This window comes from Netta rufina, assembly GCF_964035555.1.
Source record: "Netta rufina genome assembly, chromosome: 4".
In the NCBI taxonomy this organism is placed as follows: domain Eukaryota; kingdom Metazoa; phylum Chordata; class Aves; order Anseriformes; family Anatidae; genus Netta; species Netta rufina.
In genome coordinates, this window is record NC_140127.1 from 6,434,209 (window position 1) to 6,451,779 (window position 17,571).

The 17,571-nt window shown below is 51.1% G+C and overlaps 1 protein-coding gene across 2 annotated transcripts in view; it reads right to left on the minus strand.

The window, feature by feature from the left end:
- TET2 (tet methylcytosine dioxygenase 2) overlaps positions 1–14,670 on the minus strand; it is a 69,825-nt gene extending 55,155 nt beyond the window's left edge. Inside the window, exon 1 of one of the 2 annotated variants that reach the window (XM_084286639.1) lies at positions 14,546–14,670. The gene's annotated coding sequence lies outside the window, so the exon portion shown is untranslated. Of the gene's footprint in view, positions 1–13,389; positions 13,929–14,545 lie in introns of those variants that run through there. The other variant, XM_084286640.1, reaches the window with a different exon arrangement.
- Positions 14,671–17,571: the final 2,901 nt, after the last annotated feature.

Here is a 17,571-nt window from a genome sequence, read left to right on the forward strand (position 1 = left end):
TATATGAAAAATTAAGAGTCCCGAGTCTGGTCCCTGGTAGCTGGGCAAAACCCTTTAGTAAGAATTGCACTTATGCATCTGGAGACATAATTAAACTTTAGGTGTGCCTTTTGCTGAACTCGTTGAACAAGATTTCCATTACTTTTTTACCTAGAGGACAAACCCATGACAGAGTCTGTATTTATTTTGAGATACTCATCTAAACTGACACAATGGTGGTTATTCACCCCGTAGCATGCAATGGTAAATTTTACAGTATTTTCTTCCATCCTGTCTCCAACTTAAAAGCCTGGAGTTAAATAATCTTTATCATAAGCAGCATTTCTTTCATTACACTTTGTTCCCTGAAAGAGTCTGCTCTTGTAATGTAAGAAGGCGTCATTAATGGCCATAATGAGAAGATTCTGAGTCAAAGATGTGCTAGACGCATCATTTGGGTATCTGTAGAGATCTTCCCCTGGTTAAGCTAAATGTTCTGGTAAAGCCCGCAGACATCATAAATACTAATAAACTAGTCCTGGTGAGCCTCGATACTTTCTGATTCAGAACATTTTCCAAAAGTGCTTCGGGACTGCTGGAGGATGACTCCAGAAGCTGTACTGTGCTGCACCCAGCCAAAAAGCCACACAAACTCAGAGAAGATGAGATGAAGACCGTTGGTTCTCCTTTCTCTGAGGCTCCCCGTACCTGTACAGATTCACTGTAAGGTGGATTTGCTTTCCGCAGGCAGAAGAAAGGCCACAAAGAACACTCAAAATAAGCAGTGACCCATTTTCTGTCCTTCCATTCTTATTCCTAGGTCTATTACACACTGTAATGAACACCATAATGAGCAGCGAAGAGACATCAATAACTGACGGAAGCACATTTGCTCGCATGCTGAAGGCAACATTAAAACTGAGCTAGGAATTGGGACAAAACCAGCGTGGGGCTGAGCTGCAGAGCTCTTCACCTTCTCTGGCTGGAGCTATCTGGCCACATGAAGGCAGCTGGTGACCAGCTCTGGCCTCCCTGCCTCATGTAGTTTAAATAATAAAAGATACCTACAGCAGCCTTGGTGACTTAATGCAGAGCTGCCATGGATACAGATGGAAAAGGTGAAGCCTCTGGACTAGCTCTGTGCTTGCAGGAGTTGCCTTCAGTAATGGGACAGAAGCACGTTGGGAAAGAGGCAGGGAGAAGCTCGTAGCGTGTCTTTCCTAAGGGCTTTGCCATCGGGATATTTACAAACACGGCGATGTATCATAGTAACTGGTATAAAATAGAAGTATGATCTTTCTGCTATCTCGTCGCCCTCAGAAAGGTCAACCTTGCTGTCTGGGAGGAAAAAAACAAAACCAACCCTTCACCACTTAGCAGGCTTTTGCAAAGCTGGGAGTAAGTAAATTGTTTGATTTCAGACGTAAAAATTTGAAGTGATTTATTAACGAGCACGGGTTATTTTTTGCTAGTTTAGCAGCTTTTTCAAGAAGGCTGTGTTTATCTTTGGCAGCCAGTCACGGTTGTGTAGCCTGTCTTCCTCCACATACATGCTTTTCTGAGAAAACTTCAAGAAGCCTAGAGGCTGTCAACAACCCATCGTCAGACCACGTACTTCCATTTTACAATAAACTGCTAACTTCTAGGAAGGAAACTGTTTTAGGGTAATTTCAAGTACACTACAAGCTTCCTTGAAGAACTTCGAGCATAAGGAAGAGACGAATCGAGTTTTCTAATAAGCATCTAGTGCGTCCAAAAGCAATTAAAAAAATACATATGGAGAAGAAGTGTGGAGATCTGACAGCTGAGTGTAAGGCCTGGTTTGCTAGAGGGACATTTTTTTTCTTGAGGCCCATGCCAAAAAGTAGAGTGGTATTCATATTCTGCAGAGAAAGGTGTGTCACTTGAAACTGCTCAGCCGTCTTTCTCCTCACCCGATGGTCACTGTCCAGCAGCCAGGCATTCATTAGCGCCTGGGTGCAAGTGTTAATGAAGGAATAAAAAGGGAACTGCCGCTCAGGAAGCACACAATCACGCACTGTTCTTTTATTTTGGCCAAAGTAAGCCGGCTTTGCACTTCCTTACCACTTTGAAAATGTTATGTACTTTGAGTCAGTTCAGCAGAGAAACAAACCTGCGGTGCCGGAGAACACAGTCACCTTTATCCCCCAGCTGCTGAATCACTCGCCCGCTCCTGCTAGCTAATAGGAGCTATTTTTAGCTTACGCTGGAAAATTCTCTCGTGGTGGCAATGATATTTCAAACGAGTTCGGAAGCAAAATCACCTTCCCCAGCGCCTCGCTGTGCGCTCGGAGCCTGCGCTCTGCTCGCCCGCCGCGCCGGCGATCTGGGTCAGCCTCGCGCAGGGGACGCGGCATTTGCTGGCTCTTTCATCACCCGCCCGTACGTCCCTACGAGTTCTGGGGTCATGTTTGTAAACACTGCGACCATGTGCGCGCGAGCACGTGGCGAGGCATCAAACCCAGCGCCAGGCGGGGAGGGAGGTAAAACCTTGGCGCTGGGATCGATGTCGCTCCGCCGGCCAGCGCCAGCTCTGCGGCTGGCGCATCGCATTCCCCTGGTAGCCGCGTGAAGCGCGCCGGCGGCGTTGCCCGAAGGGAGAATTGGGGAGCTTTTTCCTGCCCGTGGCACACGTGGGCGCGTCCTGGTGTCGAGGCAGGTTCCTTCTCTCTGCCCTAAGCAAATGGCAGCGCGCCGAAAGGTTGGCGAGGAAAACAAAACGCACTTCTGCCCTCGGTCAGAGAAACCGGAGCCAGCGTGGTCCCTCAACACAATGCCAAACCGTGGCTGTTAGGGGAAAGAATTGTATAAGGGCGTGTTGCCAGCTTTTCCAGAACGACTTCAAAGGCAGATAAGCGAGACATCGTGTCTGTAATAGCTTTTTGCTGGCTTTGCACTGATGAAATTAAGACCACGTTGCAGGCATTTGAGGAAGTAGCTCCTAAATTATTCCTGTTCATCGGCAGAAGTTGCGTGAAGCTAGAGATGGCCAGTACAAACAAAAGTCACAAGCCTCTCGTTTCCTCTTACAGAGGAGCCAGCAGACACAGCCACCCAAAGGCTTAGGGAGAGTTTCATCTCGCCCTGGCCACGCGCTTCACGTGCTTGGAGACAAATTATGCAGGAGGGGGAACTGCCTGCGCTCGCCGGCCCTCCTTCCCTCTCTCCCTCCCTCCCTCCCTCTCCTGCCATTCTGTTTCAAGCGCAGCTGTAAGTCTGGTTTGCTTTGACCTTTGCTGGGAGAGCTGAGAATAGGACAAAGAGTTAAAGTGTTACCAGGCCCTGCTGAGTTTGCACTTCTCAGGCCCCGCGAGCCAGAGGCGGCTGCGAGAGGGTGTGCACGCCGCGCTGCGGAGGGCGAGCGGGAGGGAGGGTAAAACAAAAGGAGAAGAATAAACAGTGCACACCCCGAAACACAACAGCGAGACGTGTACAGAAAAGTGCCTGTCTTTGAAGAGCACGGGCTTCTCTGTTTGTTTCTCTTGGGGTAGTTGTATCTTGTTATCTGAACTCAAGGTACGGTAGATAGAGGAGTCCTTGAACTCCGAACTCGTGAGGAGAGCAGCGAGAAGTAAGTCAATACAATTTTAGCTGAGTGCCTGGAAATAAGCACGCTTTGTCTTTTCGTGCCCCGGCTCTGGGAGGCCATTCCATACGGCAACGCACAGCTGTCCAAACCTCTTGCCTGCTGTATGCCAACGGCCTGCCAAAACAACGCAGAACCCAGGCGGTCCTCTCCTGGTGATAACGCAACCGGGGCTGCTCCGAGCGTCTTGCGTTTCGCTGAGACTCGTCTCTTAAATCTGGAGAAAAAGGGGTCCCTGCTTCGTCAGTGGGAAATAGAAAGGGCGCCCATGCACTTGCACAGGCTTTGTGAAACCCTGCCCGACTGCAAGCGTTACCCAGTTCCCTAGCAGCGTCTCTGGAAAGCAGAGGAGTCCCCTCCTCGCTGTTGCGTGTCTGTCTAGCTAGCGCTCTCCAGCGCTGCTACTCTATCGAGCAATAAAGTTTCTATTTTTGACTCACCGTGGACGACCTCGCTCTAAACCCCGGGCTGAATATCTCTTAAAAGCCAAACGAGCAAACCCCAGCGCGCTCGCGGGCTCCGGCAGCTCAGCCTTTCGCTGCCATCGCTGCCAGCAGCCACAGCCGTGGGTGACAACCGGGCTGGCGCACGCCACAGCCAGGTCCTGCAGCGTGGCACCCTCCGGCCCGGCACGCAGCGCCCCGGGGAAGCCCGGGCCAGTGTTTGTAAACACGGCGGCCACGTGCGCGCCGGCCACGTGGGGACCCGGCCGCCGAACCTCCAGACTGCCAGGGGAGCGGCGAAAAGCAAAGCGGGGGGAGCCAGGAGGGAAGCCCCCGCGCCTGCTCTCGTTGGGGTTTGCTGTTGGATCTATAAACGTGGCAGGGAGAAATCCGTCTGTCCTTCACGGCCAACTGCCTCCAAGGGAATGCTGCCCGAGCTAAACTACCCATCGGATTTTGTTTCCGAATGCGTTTCATCATGGATTGTATCACGAGCCTCTGAACCCGCTGGAGTTACGTGGGGTGGGCTCTCGGATAAATGCTTTAAGCACCAAAGCAGGCGGCTCGAGCTACAGCCACCTGTGGCCTAAGAATCCCCAGCAAATCCCAAAGACACCAAAATTCACCACCTCCGACTGAGGTCTAGGAGACTGTTACACAGGAAGCTACGAACGCTGCCTGCTTTGTGTCACCTGCACGGGTCTGTACATCCCAGCTCCAGCAGGGAGAAGTTTTGGCAGCAAATTAAAGTTTTTTTTTCCTTTTTTCTTCGAGCTCCGCTACCAAGTATGACATCAGCGCGAGGGTTCGTGAACCCTGACGAACCTTTAATTGATAAAACAGATCAAAACGGGAGGCGTGTGGTAGGTTCAGGCTGGCCTACAGAACAGTTTGCAGACTGTGGGAAATCTTGCCTGAATGAATAGGAGGATCAAGGGTATTAAAGGTTAATGGGAATTATTGGAGTACCTACTTACTGGGATGGCATTGCACAACTCTGCCCTGCTCACTGCAATTAACCGACACAAGGCACTGTTCTTAATTATAATTAGCTCGTTGTGAGATTCTGCTTGTTTGTTTGGAGGTGCGTGGAGACATCTGCAGCACCAGTAAGATGGAGATAATGCCCTTCCTTCCCTGCACCTTTTCTCACTGAGGGCTGAGGGTTTCAGCAGTGCTGTAGTCCAAGCAGTACACAAAAGCAGTCCTCTTCCCTGAGGAGACAAACAACAGAATTTGAGCAGAGTTTAATTTGCTGGCTTGTTTTGGGTGGGCACTGCTGCTTTAAAGGTCCTGAGGCTCCTCCAGAAGGGGAAGGAGACAAAAAAAAAAAAAAAAAAAGTAAGCTAAAGCAAAAAACCCCGATGTGCTGTCAATTAACAGAAAATGTTACTGAAAAACAGCTTCTGAAAAAAGTGAAAAGCTACTCCTTTCTGATTCTAGTTTCTGTTTCTTAAAATTGATACTTCTGTTATCTTAGTAAGCAGAGAAAACTATCTGTAAACTTCTGAATGAGCAGGAAGGAGGGTATCATGGGTAACGCACTGGGGCATAAGAGATATGGGTTCAGTTCCCAGCTACACCACAGCTTTCCTGTATGTCTTTTAGTTTAGTTTTGTTTGCATTTTTTTTTTAAGGTACTGAAATGAATGGCTCCAGCAAGCTTTGCACCACGTTTTGTGATCTGTGCGCGCTTTGGCTCTCAGTTGTTGCTTATTAATTTTCTACCCTTTCTCTCACTCCCCGTGTGTTTTGCCTGCTCATTAATAGGAGCACCCTCGGGAAAAGGCTGCAGCAGTGCTGGTTGGGAACTCCTCCGAACTCACACGGAGCAGGTAGCAGGAGCAGCTTTGCTTTATTTACTGCAAATATTTAGCTTTTTGGAAGGCAGCTGTCTGCCTCTGCTTTGCGTTATAAGCAAGAGGCACTAACACTCTAGGCTTTGTGTGCTGCCAGGCTTCTTTTTCTTTCCTTTAACTGTCTCCTTTGCTGCGTTAAATAGCAAAATGGAACAGAAATGGCTTGTGTTTGTACAGCCCCAAGCACAGTGGGATTCTGTTTCATGGCTGGGATACGAGGTGCCTCCTAACGCGCAGTAATTAATTTCACTCGATCCACTCCTTATATTTAGAAGCACCAGAGTTGCCATCCCAAGCCAGGCTCATGCTACGGCTTGTCCCACGAAGCATCTCCAGCCAGCTAGTAGCAGTTGCTTCAAGAGAAAGCAGCTGTGCAGGAGGTAGTTACAGACTCACCCTTCCAGAGGCAAAACCTCTTTCCAATGCATCAGCGAGGCTTTGTATTTTCTAGGAAATGTGCTAACTTGCAGCTGCTTCAAAAACTTTTTTTTAAAGTAAAAATCATTTTGTAGCCTCTACACTCCCCTCTGCATTTTTCTATTTCCTTCCTCTTCCCCCAGCAGAGGGAAAAACGCCCCCCAAACTATTTTATTTCCTTCCAGTTGCTACAAAGCATGTGGGCCTGAGGAGGTGCCTCTCTCCGGTGTCTTCCCAGAGGCCAACTGCTCCTGTCCCACGGAGGAGCAATCAATAGGGCTTTGTGGAAACGCAGGGGCTGCCATCAGTTTGCAGGCTCACACGCCTGCTGACAGCACCAGCGAGGGGGGCACCCAATGTATTGTCAGCTGCACAATGCAGGCATGGTGGAAAGATGCATAAAAATATGCATTTTCCCCTACCTGATCTCTTCCACTTGTCAGGCACTACGTGTAGGAATGCAGAGAAAAATCCATCAGCCTAACTCTTATCCTCCCCACTGCCTTCTCACACCGTCTGAAGCTGCCTCTCTGCATCAAGGATTGCACAGGAGCAGCAAAGCTCAGGGCCGAACTTCCTAAAAAAGACCAAATGCACTGTAGAAAGTATGGAGAGTGCCACAGAAGCAGCAGAGAACTGAAAGGCTGCGTTTCTCTGTCTTGTACGTTTTTCATTTTTATAAATACCAGGCGTGCATTGCCCCATTTGCTCACTGCTTTCAGCTGTTGCTGGGTCTGTGCCGTGTACACTTACTGACTGACTGTGTGGCGTGGGTCTCCCTAGCATGGATTTTCTCTCCCCCCAATGTCTGTTGGCTACATGAGATAAATAAGGGTTAAATCCAGCCCTCTTCGGTTGCTCAGCTTTCATGCTTTTGATTTTTACTGTTGCCATTTAAGTAATACTCCAGCCCTTTGGGGGCAGATCCAGTTGAAAGAGAAACAGGCAAGCTAGCAAAGGAGCAGAGTGGGAACAAAAAGGTTGCCTTTTAAAAAAATCAAAGAATAAAAAATGTGAAGGTCTTTAGTACATGCATGCACCCCCCCCCTCCCCCAGTTTTCCAAATCCCAGAGAAAGGCAAGGCCAATGCATCTTCCAGCTTTCATACGTTCTCTTCCAGGGATAAACTGCATTCTTCTTCCCAAGCTATACACACACGGTAAGCTTCAAGGAAATCTCTCCCTTCTGTGAACTTCAGTAACCTGGGGGGAAGGGAAGCGACTCCTGCCTCACTGCAACAAGTCCTTTTCCTCATTTTACTGCGAACAGCACAGCAACGCTACTTTCGCACAGGAGGAAACATGCAATCATTCTTTTCTCCTTTTTGCTTACATAAGGGCCGAAGGAGTTGTGTGTCCTTTGGCAAGCAGAAGAATTGTATAACTTCAAAGTATGTGACTTCAAACACGGGAGAAGTAGCACCGAGAGAACAAACATTAAACAAAGATGAAAAAAAAAAAAAAGGATCGGGAGCGTGAAGGTGGGGGCGAGCGCTGCACGGACAGACAGCCGTCGGCTCTCGTGCGAAGGAACGAATACGGGGGGCGACTGAGTAAAGGAGGCTGAAGTCGAGGGCAAAGCTTTCGTGTCAGCATCAGGCCCAGGGTTAACGTTTACCCTTTGATCTCTGCAACAGCACCAAAAGTGGCAAGAGGAGGAACAAGCGCTGCAAACTCAGAAATGCCTTTTTCGCATGTTCCCTTCTGTGTGCTTTTATTCCTGTTTGTCGCCTCCTGCGAGAACAGCTGCGGCAAGAGCAGTGGGAACCGCGGGTCGGAGAAGTCAGCAGGACACGAAAGGAGGTGAAGAGCTTTGCGAAACAGCAGCGGGCTCCGGATCTGCCACGAGCAGCTGTGCCGAGCAAATTGAGAGGCCAGGTGAGAAGGGAAGTGCTGGAGCACGGTAACAACGCAGTGGTTGGGAGCGCGGCCCACGTCAACTGGAAGCAACCGGCGTGAACGCACAACACCTGGCAAAAGTCACAGGTACAGCAAGTGCACTGGCCTCCAGCCACCGCCGCATGATAGCGAATGCCGTGACTCACGCAGACACATCCAGGATCAGGAGGAGACACCTGGCCCAAATCCTGCCTCCCTGCACGGAAAAACCAGTTCCCGGGACTCGTTTTGCAGCCCGAGCCATGTCCTCCGTACGCAGTCCCAAGGGAGCCTGAAAATCGTGCCCGGGTCTGGAAACGAACGTTTCTGGATGAGGAGCAGCACCTCTGCTAACGAGGAGCACATGGCACGGGCTCAAAGCGTCTCCTCTGAGACCTGTTGGGCAGCTTCAGCTACAGGGGGTGGCCCGAAACCGCGCTTCTGGCCAGCTGAGCTTCCCGGAGCCATCCTGGCAGGATGACCCCGGTAATTGCCAACACCTCCCTCCTCCCCTCTGCCTTTTTAACAGCGGGTCGGTGGCGTTATTCTTTGGGTAGAGCAAGCAGAGAAATCTCCCCCGGGCTTCTTACGCCTGGTGGAGATCTACGGCTTGCCTCGCAGCGCGCGGTGTTAGCTTTCGTAACAGCAACGCCTCGTTGTGTCAACATGTCTCATTAGGTAATAAAGACTCGCAGCTATTTGATTTTACTTATAAAGTTAGCAGCCTTCATGATTTCTTTCTTGCTCGTTAAAGAGGGAATTGTTCTAGTATTCCAACAGGACTGAGTCATGCCTAATGAAGGGAAAAATATATTAGCAACTTACGGTGGGACCCTTGTACTGCAAGGAGCTGCTCTTGAAAACTTTGGGGATCGGATTCCTCACACGTTTTTGGAAAGGGCAAGGAATCATTCGAAACCTTTGCAGCAATTCCCTAAACTGTGTCTCACAGGCTGGGTCAGCCCATTCCAAGCAAACGTGTCGACACAGACGGCGGAGAGGGAAACAGGGGCGCCTGCGAGAGGCACGGGCAGCCTAGGATGGAACACAGACGCAGCAAGCCGAGCCAAAACCCCAACGCCAGCCCCGCTTCCTTCAGCTCCTCTGCGTGCTGCATTTCTTCCCCCCTCCCGCGAGGACCGGGCCGTTCCTGGGACTCTGGCCTCCTGCTCCTCGCCGGCTGCGTGGCGGCAGCTGCGGAGGATGCTGGGCCACTGTTTGTAAACACTCGGCCACGTGCACGCGGCCGCGTGGAGAGTCATCGTCCCGAGGAGCTGCGGGGCGAGCGCGCTGCCGCCTGATCCTTTTCCAGCGCGACTCGGCTTCAAGCGGCTCGTGCCAGGACATTTGGAAGACGAGGCTCAGCCTGTTTGCGCGTTATTAGAAAGAAGACGAAGCAGAGGAGTTGTTTCAGTCACCAACACGTGGATTTGGGGATAGCGTAGCTCTCGAGGAGAAGCGAATGCAGAAGTCATTACTCCCTTTACGTGTCTGCAAAAAGTCCTGCTCGGACCTGGAGGCTGCTCCTCCCCCAGACACACACTGGTGAGACCCATATTCGTACCCTGGGAACCCGCGTGGAATATGGTCAAGGTCAGAAGCAATACCGGGGAACACATGAAGATATTTCGCGTTGCTTAAATTGCACCATAGTAATTAATCACAAAATGGCAAGGCCACTGCCCTGTACACGTGGAAAACACTTCCAAGGGGTGCCTCTTGCTTATCTTGGCTGTCAAGCCACTCACCTGCTGCTCACTGCTTTGCTACCGCACGCAAGAGGAACACAGACACTTCTTCCAAATACAACATGCTTTTAATAAAAAAATTACCCCATTTCTCATGTAGAAACTCTTTTTGGATCTAACAGTCATGTTCTCCTCCAGGACTACGGAAGCTTTTTCACAGTGCGATCTTGATAGGAAAGCTTGGAAAGTTTTCCCCCACTTTTCCAGTAAGTGGTGGAGCAGGACAGCATCGCACAGACTTGTGGAAGCACTGGCCTTTGCCTCATCATGGAATTTCTACTTGTTGCTTCAGCAGTCAGACACGTTCCTGAAGAAACGTACCGTTTGTATGCAAGGTACATGGAGAAACTGTCTTAAAAGACATGCTTTACGTGGGTAAGATTAGCATGCTGAACTTCCCTGTCTTGTTGAACTTGGGTATAGGACAAGTCTGTTCCTCTGCACACTGCGATAGAAATGCTGCACGGTAGCTGCTGTTTTTAAAAGACAAGGTTAAAAAAAAATAATAAAGGAAACACACCAAGAATAAGGGCAAACTGAAGCCTCGATACTGCAAGCCTTTATTTATTTGTCAGAATAATCTTACTGGGGTTTCTCGCCATACGTATGCTACACGGCTCTCCAGCTTGGAACCCACAGCTCCACAGAAAACTTTGTTCTTGAAGGAGAGCCTGAGTTCTGCTCAGGCTGCTAAGATGATTCAGCTTTTTGGAAGGTGTTTGACAGAGGTGAACACGCCTGCTTGAAAAGATAGACAGCAGTTTAAATCTTTAAGTCTTTTAATTGTTGAAGTGCATCGCAAAGCACAGCACCTCTGTCTGAGTTGCCCCCTGATGTAAAACCTGTTGTGGTGAGCAACTAGCAGAGCCTTCCCCTTGTGGGGCAGGGCGTTTCTGCTCCTTCCTTCCATCCTATGTGGAAGGAATTAGCTGCTAGTTGTTCCTCTGCTTCAACCCTTGTTTTTCTCCACCTTCCTCCTGCTAGCCCCTGCTGTGTAACGTGAGCCATATTCCCAGCATTTTAATCCCCACAACTTTTCGTGCCAGCCGTGTCAGCTGTCCTTGGGATTAGTCCAGCTGATGCGGGAGGCTCGCGGCTTTGCTCCTTAACCCCACCACCTCTGCCTCCCCGCGCCAAGCAACGCCTTGGGAAAGGGGTGGGTTTTTTAAGAGCCTTGCCTACCCTGAGGGAAGGCAGAAGCGATTTCTTTTCAATGGGTGACTGAGAAGATGATTACTCATGGTACTTTCCATTTCTGACATTTTATTATCTGGGATATTGGGACAAGCTATGCAAATTGGAGACGTAACCAGTGACGATCTGAAAGTGTACTGGCTTGAACTGCAGCAACTTGTTCCTAGTTACTTGTTCAGTGTTTAAAAGGATACATTTCCTGCAGAATATCATTAAATGAGTAAGAAGGTATTCACTGCCTTACGGAGAATGGGATCAGAATAATGCTGCCAGTGTGATTGATTCATATAATTCCCTTTTTGGCTTTCAGCCACGATGCAGTCATATGCTTTATCTCCGTTCAGACTACAGCTTCTTTTTTTTTTTAAGTAATGAATCATAGTACATCCCACTCCATTTCAGAACCAGCACATTGCCTTTCAGAATGATGTCACAACACTTAGTGCTGCTGGCTGGCTGACTGCCTCAGCAGCAATCAGGGAGCTGGACTAAATAAATACCGTATATTATTTGGCAAAATCATTTGTGGTTGTGTTCTCCAGCGCCGTTTCCAAGATAACCACCAACTCTACTTGAAACTTGGCAACTTTGTTCCACCACTTTCAGGCTCCAGTTGTGGAGCTGGCTTACAGATGCTGCTACCACGCTTAGAGCTACTGTGTGGCAGTCAGGCGGGAGCGGTAGAAGGGTCACCGCGATAAGCCAAATTTGACAGCTCATCCGAAATCCCGCCGTGAAAAGTGGACAACGTAAAAACAGCTCGTGTCTCTTGCTCCCGCAGCAGCCAAATATCTACCACTCAGAACGAAACGCAGCGAGTGATTTAAAGCCACCGCTTCAGCACGCGCTGTGAAAGCCACTCCGCTGCCATGTATTCACACGTAACTCGGAGGCAAGCTAGAAGTGAAACACTCCTGATAGTCCCAAACAGGGATGGTAACATCGTTCCAACCCTAACCTCACGTTTCTCAACATCTGAGCAGCAGGTTTGCTCCAAAACATATTTTTTCCCCATGGAACCATTTGGCTGTTACAAACCTATAAAGGAACCGCGTGTGGGACTGCATCCCACCAGCACCTGAAGCGCTTGGGGTGAGAGGACGGTCCCTTCACCCCCGGCAGCAGCTGGAGCCTCCTGATCCCGCACACAGAAACCAAAACATTTACAACCTCCCGTTCCCGTCACCCACCGCAGCGCCAACGAGAGACCTTGGGAGCCTGTCCGTCATAACACAGCTCCTCGGCGGGCACACGCGTCCTGTTCTTTAAACAATGTTGACATGCCAAAGGCTGGGACCACGCGCGCTCTATCACAACAATGCCAGTCTCCCTGGCCAAAGGCCAGGAGTCAGCACAATGCTAAAGTCCTCGTTCAAAGCCTTACTACGAGCGGAGATAGCTTGGCAAAGGCAGGAGCCTCAGCGTCTCCAGCGCAACCTCTGATTATTTTGAGTATTTGTTAACAATTAATTCTGAAACAGGCAACACAAAACCGGTTTCTGAGGTCCCTGGGAGCGTTTGCAAAGCTTCTCGGTGTCACTCCCCCAAACGAGACAACTATTTCCACTGAAACGTGACTTCTGAGTGCTTCATTTGGAGAACAGCAGCTCAGTCCCGCCACCTGAACACCGTGACTTTTCACTTCTCTGCCCTCCCTCCCTTTTTTTCCCCTTCCCCTGCACCGTGGCTGCTAGATTTAAATGCCTTCTGACTCCCCTGGCAGGGTTCACACTACACTTTCCATGACACCGAGTAAGAGTCAAAACATTGCCCAACAGCAATTTATTTACATTGGTTCCAAATTGCTGTTTTTTTGCAGGAAGATATCCCAGACACGCACGTTCTTTCAAAGCATTAACAGCAGCAAGTCTGGCAGACCAAAAAGTTCTTGCCCTGCTAGATTCACCGGCGTTTTCAAGGCACAACAGACAGGAGTATAATGGAAAGGAAATACTTGGGGAGCAGGAGAAGAAACACACCAAACTGTCACAGTTGCTACAGATGTAGCAATACAGTATCAATGTTTCATACCCAGCTTTAGCTGAGTCTTTTCGGGGGAAAAAAAGTATCAGAGATTTAGCACCAGAGAACTGAAGCCCTGGAGGACAGCAGCAACTGCTGAGTGCTGCCTGCTTGAGAGAGAAAGAGCTGAACGAAGTAGCGTGACAGTCTATTGAGAACTGTTATGTGACTGTTCTCAGTTACCGAGCTTTAACCACGATTCACAAGCAAGCAGAAAACTGTACATAAACAGCACAGGCTTACCTTTACTCGGAGGGGTGAGAGAAGTCAGTTTTGGAGGCGGCGAGGGAAAGAAAGGAGAAGCCCACCGAGAGGGCGAGGAGTTTGGGGGAAGGTAAGGACGGCTGCGGGGCCAGCAGCCCGGAGGGCTCAGAGGAACGCGGTCGTTTGCTGCGGCTACCGATAAAAGGGGCTGGTGCCTTCATCGCACATCACTTGGGCAAATCCGTCCAACTCCCGGCAGATAAGAGGACGGGTGATTTATAACCCACGGCCAGCACGGTGTCGGCTTCGCCACCTTCCAGCCAGCCTCCTACGCGAGCCCCCGGAGAAAGTGCCGGGGAGGCACAGAGGCAGGAGCAGAGGGGCTGGGACAGCTCCCCCAGTGCTGCATTCAGCCGGGCAGCACCCCTCTGCCTCCTGGGCAGCAGGAGGAGGAGGATGAAGAAGAGGAGGAGGAGGAGGAGGGGGAGGAGGGGGAGGAAGGCTGCGCGCTCTGCGTGCATCATCACGGGGAGCTGCCCTTGTGAGGAGGGCTCACCAGGCTCAGGGGAGCGGCTCGGGGTCCGTCCCCTCTGTCCCCACAGGGACATTTTAGGGTGTTTTTTTTTTTGTTATTTCATTATTTATTTATTTTTTTTGGGGGGGTGGTGGGGGCGCCCCCCCCCCCAGCTGCCCGTTTTCCACCCCCCGCAGCCACGTTGTGCGCACAGCGGCCCCGACGGCAGGGCTTGTAGCAAGGCGGGGAGCAAAATGAAGAGGGGAAAAACACACAAAAAAAAGGAAAAAATAATTAAAAAAAAAAAAAGGAAAAAAAATTAAAAAAAAAAAAAAGGAAAAAGGGGAAGGCAGGCGGCGAGGCTCGCCCCCCAGGAGCGGGTTTCGCTTCCCCCCCCCCCCCCCCCTCCCCAACCCCGCCTTTGTGTGGGCCGGGGCCGGCAGCGCCACAAAGCCGGGCCCCGGCTCCCGGCGCCCCCCGCCCGGACAAAGCCGCGGGGCCCCCCCGGCGCCTCCCTCCGGCGGCCGCCATGTTGGGGGCTCCTTGGCGACCACCCCCCGCGGCCGCCCCGTCCCTCCCCGCGCCCCTCTCCCCTCCAGATCCCTCCCTCTCCCTCTCTCCCTTCTCCTTCTCCCTCTCACCCCCTCCCCTCCCCTCCCGGCCCCGCACGGCCGCCCTGACCTGCGCCGCCGTCCCTCCGCCCAGCCGCCGGGCAGCCCGCACCGCCCCGCGCCGCGCTGCGCTCCCCGCTCCTACAGGGCCGCCATCTTGCTTCCTTCTGCTCCGCGCCCGCCGGGACCCCGCACCCAGCGGCACGCGGCGCCCTGACGTCGGCGACCGCCCCGCGCGCCGCCCCGCGCGCGCACCGCTCCCCCCCCCCCCCCCTCCCCTTCTCCGCCGGCCGCGCGCCCCCGTCACGCGGCCGCGGGGGCGGGCGCGGGCACGAGCGCGGGCACGCGCCTGGACCCCCCCCTCCGCCTTCCCCTTCCCCTTCCCGCCCCGGTTCCGGCCCCAGGGGCTTTCCGCGGGGCGCCTTCTGCGCTGCCCACGGTTGCCCTTTTTTGGGGGGTTTTAAACATTTTTTTTCGGGCTTTTAAACCTTTTTTTTGGGCTTTTCAGCCTTTTTTTGGGCTTTTCAGCCTTTTTTTTGGGCTTTTAAGCCTTTTTTTGGGGGGGGGTTCAGCCTTTTTTTTGGGCTTCTTTTTTTTTTTTTTTCTGTTGCTCTCTTCCTTTTTATTTGGCTTTTTTTCCCCTTTCTTATTCCCCCCCTCTCACCTTTTTTCCGTCTTTCTTTAGTTTTCTTCCTTTTTTCTTTTTATTTGGCTTTTTTTTTCTTTTATTTTTTCCCTTTTTTCTTTTTATTTGCCCTTTTTTTCTTTCCCTTTTTTCTTTTTATTTGGCCTTTTTATTTTTTTTCTTTCCTTTTTTCTTTTTATTTAGCATTTTTTTCTTTTTTTCCCCTTTATTCTCTATTTTTCTTCATTTTTAATTTCTTTTTCACTTTTGTCTTTTTATTTGGCTTTTCTCCTTTTTTTTTTTGCCTTTTTTGCTTTATTTCCCTTTTTCATTTTTCTTTTTCTCCTTTTTTTGCTTTTTTCTTTTTTTGCCTTTTTTGTTTTTCTTTTGATTTTTTTTATTTCCCTTTCCCATTTTCCTCTTTTTTCCTCTTTTATTTTTTCCTTTTCCTTTTTTAATCTTTCCTTTTTTCTTTTTCTTCCTTTTTTTCTTCCTTTTTTTCTTTTTCTTCCTTTTTATTTTTCTTCTTTTTTTCTTTTACCTTTTTTAATTTTTCTTCTTTTCTCATTTTTCTTCTTTTTTCATTTTTCCTTTTTACATTTTTCTTCTTTTTCCTTTCTCCTTTGTTCTTTTTTTTTCACTTTTGGGGGGCTTTTTTGCTTTTTATTTCTTTTTTTTCTTCTTATTTTTTATTCCTTTTTTTTTCTTCGACCCCTTTTCCTTCTCCCCCGCCCCCAGCAGGCCACCCCCGGGGGCCGTGTGTCCCCATGGGTTCAGCAGCCCCTCACCACCAGACCACCTGAGAAGCAGGCAGTGTCACTGGGTAACACGTTGGCTATTGAAAAAACATACAAAACCACAACAAAACAAACAAACTCCTGTGTTTTTCCCCACAGGACAACCCCTCCAAGCAAGACCCAGCTCCCCCGCATCTCCCCGGCCTCCTCAGCAGGTGTCAGACCCCGGCTTGGCCTCCCGCTGCCCCAGACACTGAGGGGCTGCCAAACCCATGCCCTCGGGCTCCCAAAACACCACCTCAGTGCCCTAACTGGAGCAGCTCTACCTGGGCCGGCACTTTGGGGACAAGGAGGGCCTTTTGGGGCCGCAGGGTGCTCCCACCCCACCCCACCCCACCCCACAGGCCGCTCGGTTTCCCCGCGGCCCTGGGCCAGCAGCAGGGCGAGCAGGGCAGAGCGCTTTTTAGGAAGCTCGAGTGGTCGCAGAAGTGATTTGCTTTCCGCATCACGGGTTGCTGCCCGGGTTTTGGTTTTGCTTTAATTTCTGCAGAGGCTGCCAGGAGCCACCCGGAGGTGTGAGGCTCCCCCTGCCACCATCCCCAGCCCGGCCGCGCTGCCAGCGCCGTTTCGGGCCCCAGGTGGTGCCAAGGTTTTGGCCCGCGTGCCCTGCCCCGTATGGAAATACACGGCTTTTGGAGACAAAGGTCTTTGTGTTTGCTTCCGTGGACCTGACTTCGGCAGCGTCTCACACAGCCCAAACCTGTGCAAATAAGCTCAGGCTGTCTCTTTCCAGAGGAGCAAATGATACAAAAAATGGTCAAGGGCTCTGTGGATCTTGCCACTTTTGTGTGTGTGTGTGTTTGTGCCTTCACAGCACCTGCTTGCTCTCCAGCAGGCTTCAGCCGGCGTTTCAAACTCCTTTAAGTCTTCATCCCAGGGTTGTTTCACCCCCCCCGGCGTGGCACATCCAGCTGACACCTCGGGTGCAAAGTGCGGCTCCCTGCGCTCAGCAGGCTCCCCGATGGCTCGCCTCCATCCCCTGCTCCTTCTCCCTCTGCTCAGCACCAGCCAGGCCTCCCCCAGCCGCTTTTCCACCGTGTTTGCAGTGAGCCGACCCCCCCCCCCCGGCACAGCCTGAGCCCGTCCCAGCCGAAGGAAGGGGTGCCTGGATTTGGCACGCTGGTTTTTGGACCCTGCCCTGCGCCGCCGGCTTCGAGCCCTTTGCTCAAGCGAGCAGCTGGCGAGCTGGGTGGGTGAGGTGAAAGAAAAAAAAAAAAAAAAAGAAAACCAACAACCCGCCAACCACCCCGAAGCTACCAGCGGGGTTTTTACGCCGAGACGGGATCCTCTGCTGCTCTGCCCGTGTTCCTGTGCTCGAGATAAGGAGACAACTCGTGCGTATCTGACCTGCACGTACGAGTGTGGGAGAAGCGTGCATTTTTTACATGCTTCCTGTCATAGGTGTGGTTCGCTTCTCTATTCTCTTCTTTCACCCTCCTGGTTGTTTTTTTTTTTTTTCTTCTTCTTCTTTTTTGTTTTGTTTTGTTTTGTTTTGAACTTCCCTGCCCTGATCACAACCCCCTGTAATCACCAGGCTGGATGAAACCCACAGCAGCCCTGCTGAACCAGCCTCCCACCACCCCGGGCGCGCTCCCCTTCCCGGAGCGGTGCTGCTAAGCTCTCTTGACCTACAAGCCTCCTCATTGACCCGCTGCCCTCCCGTAGTCCTGCCAC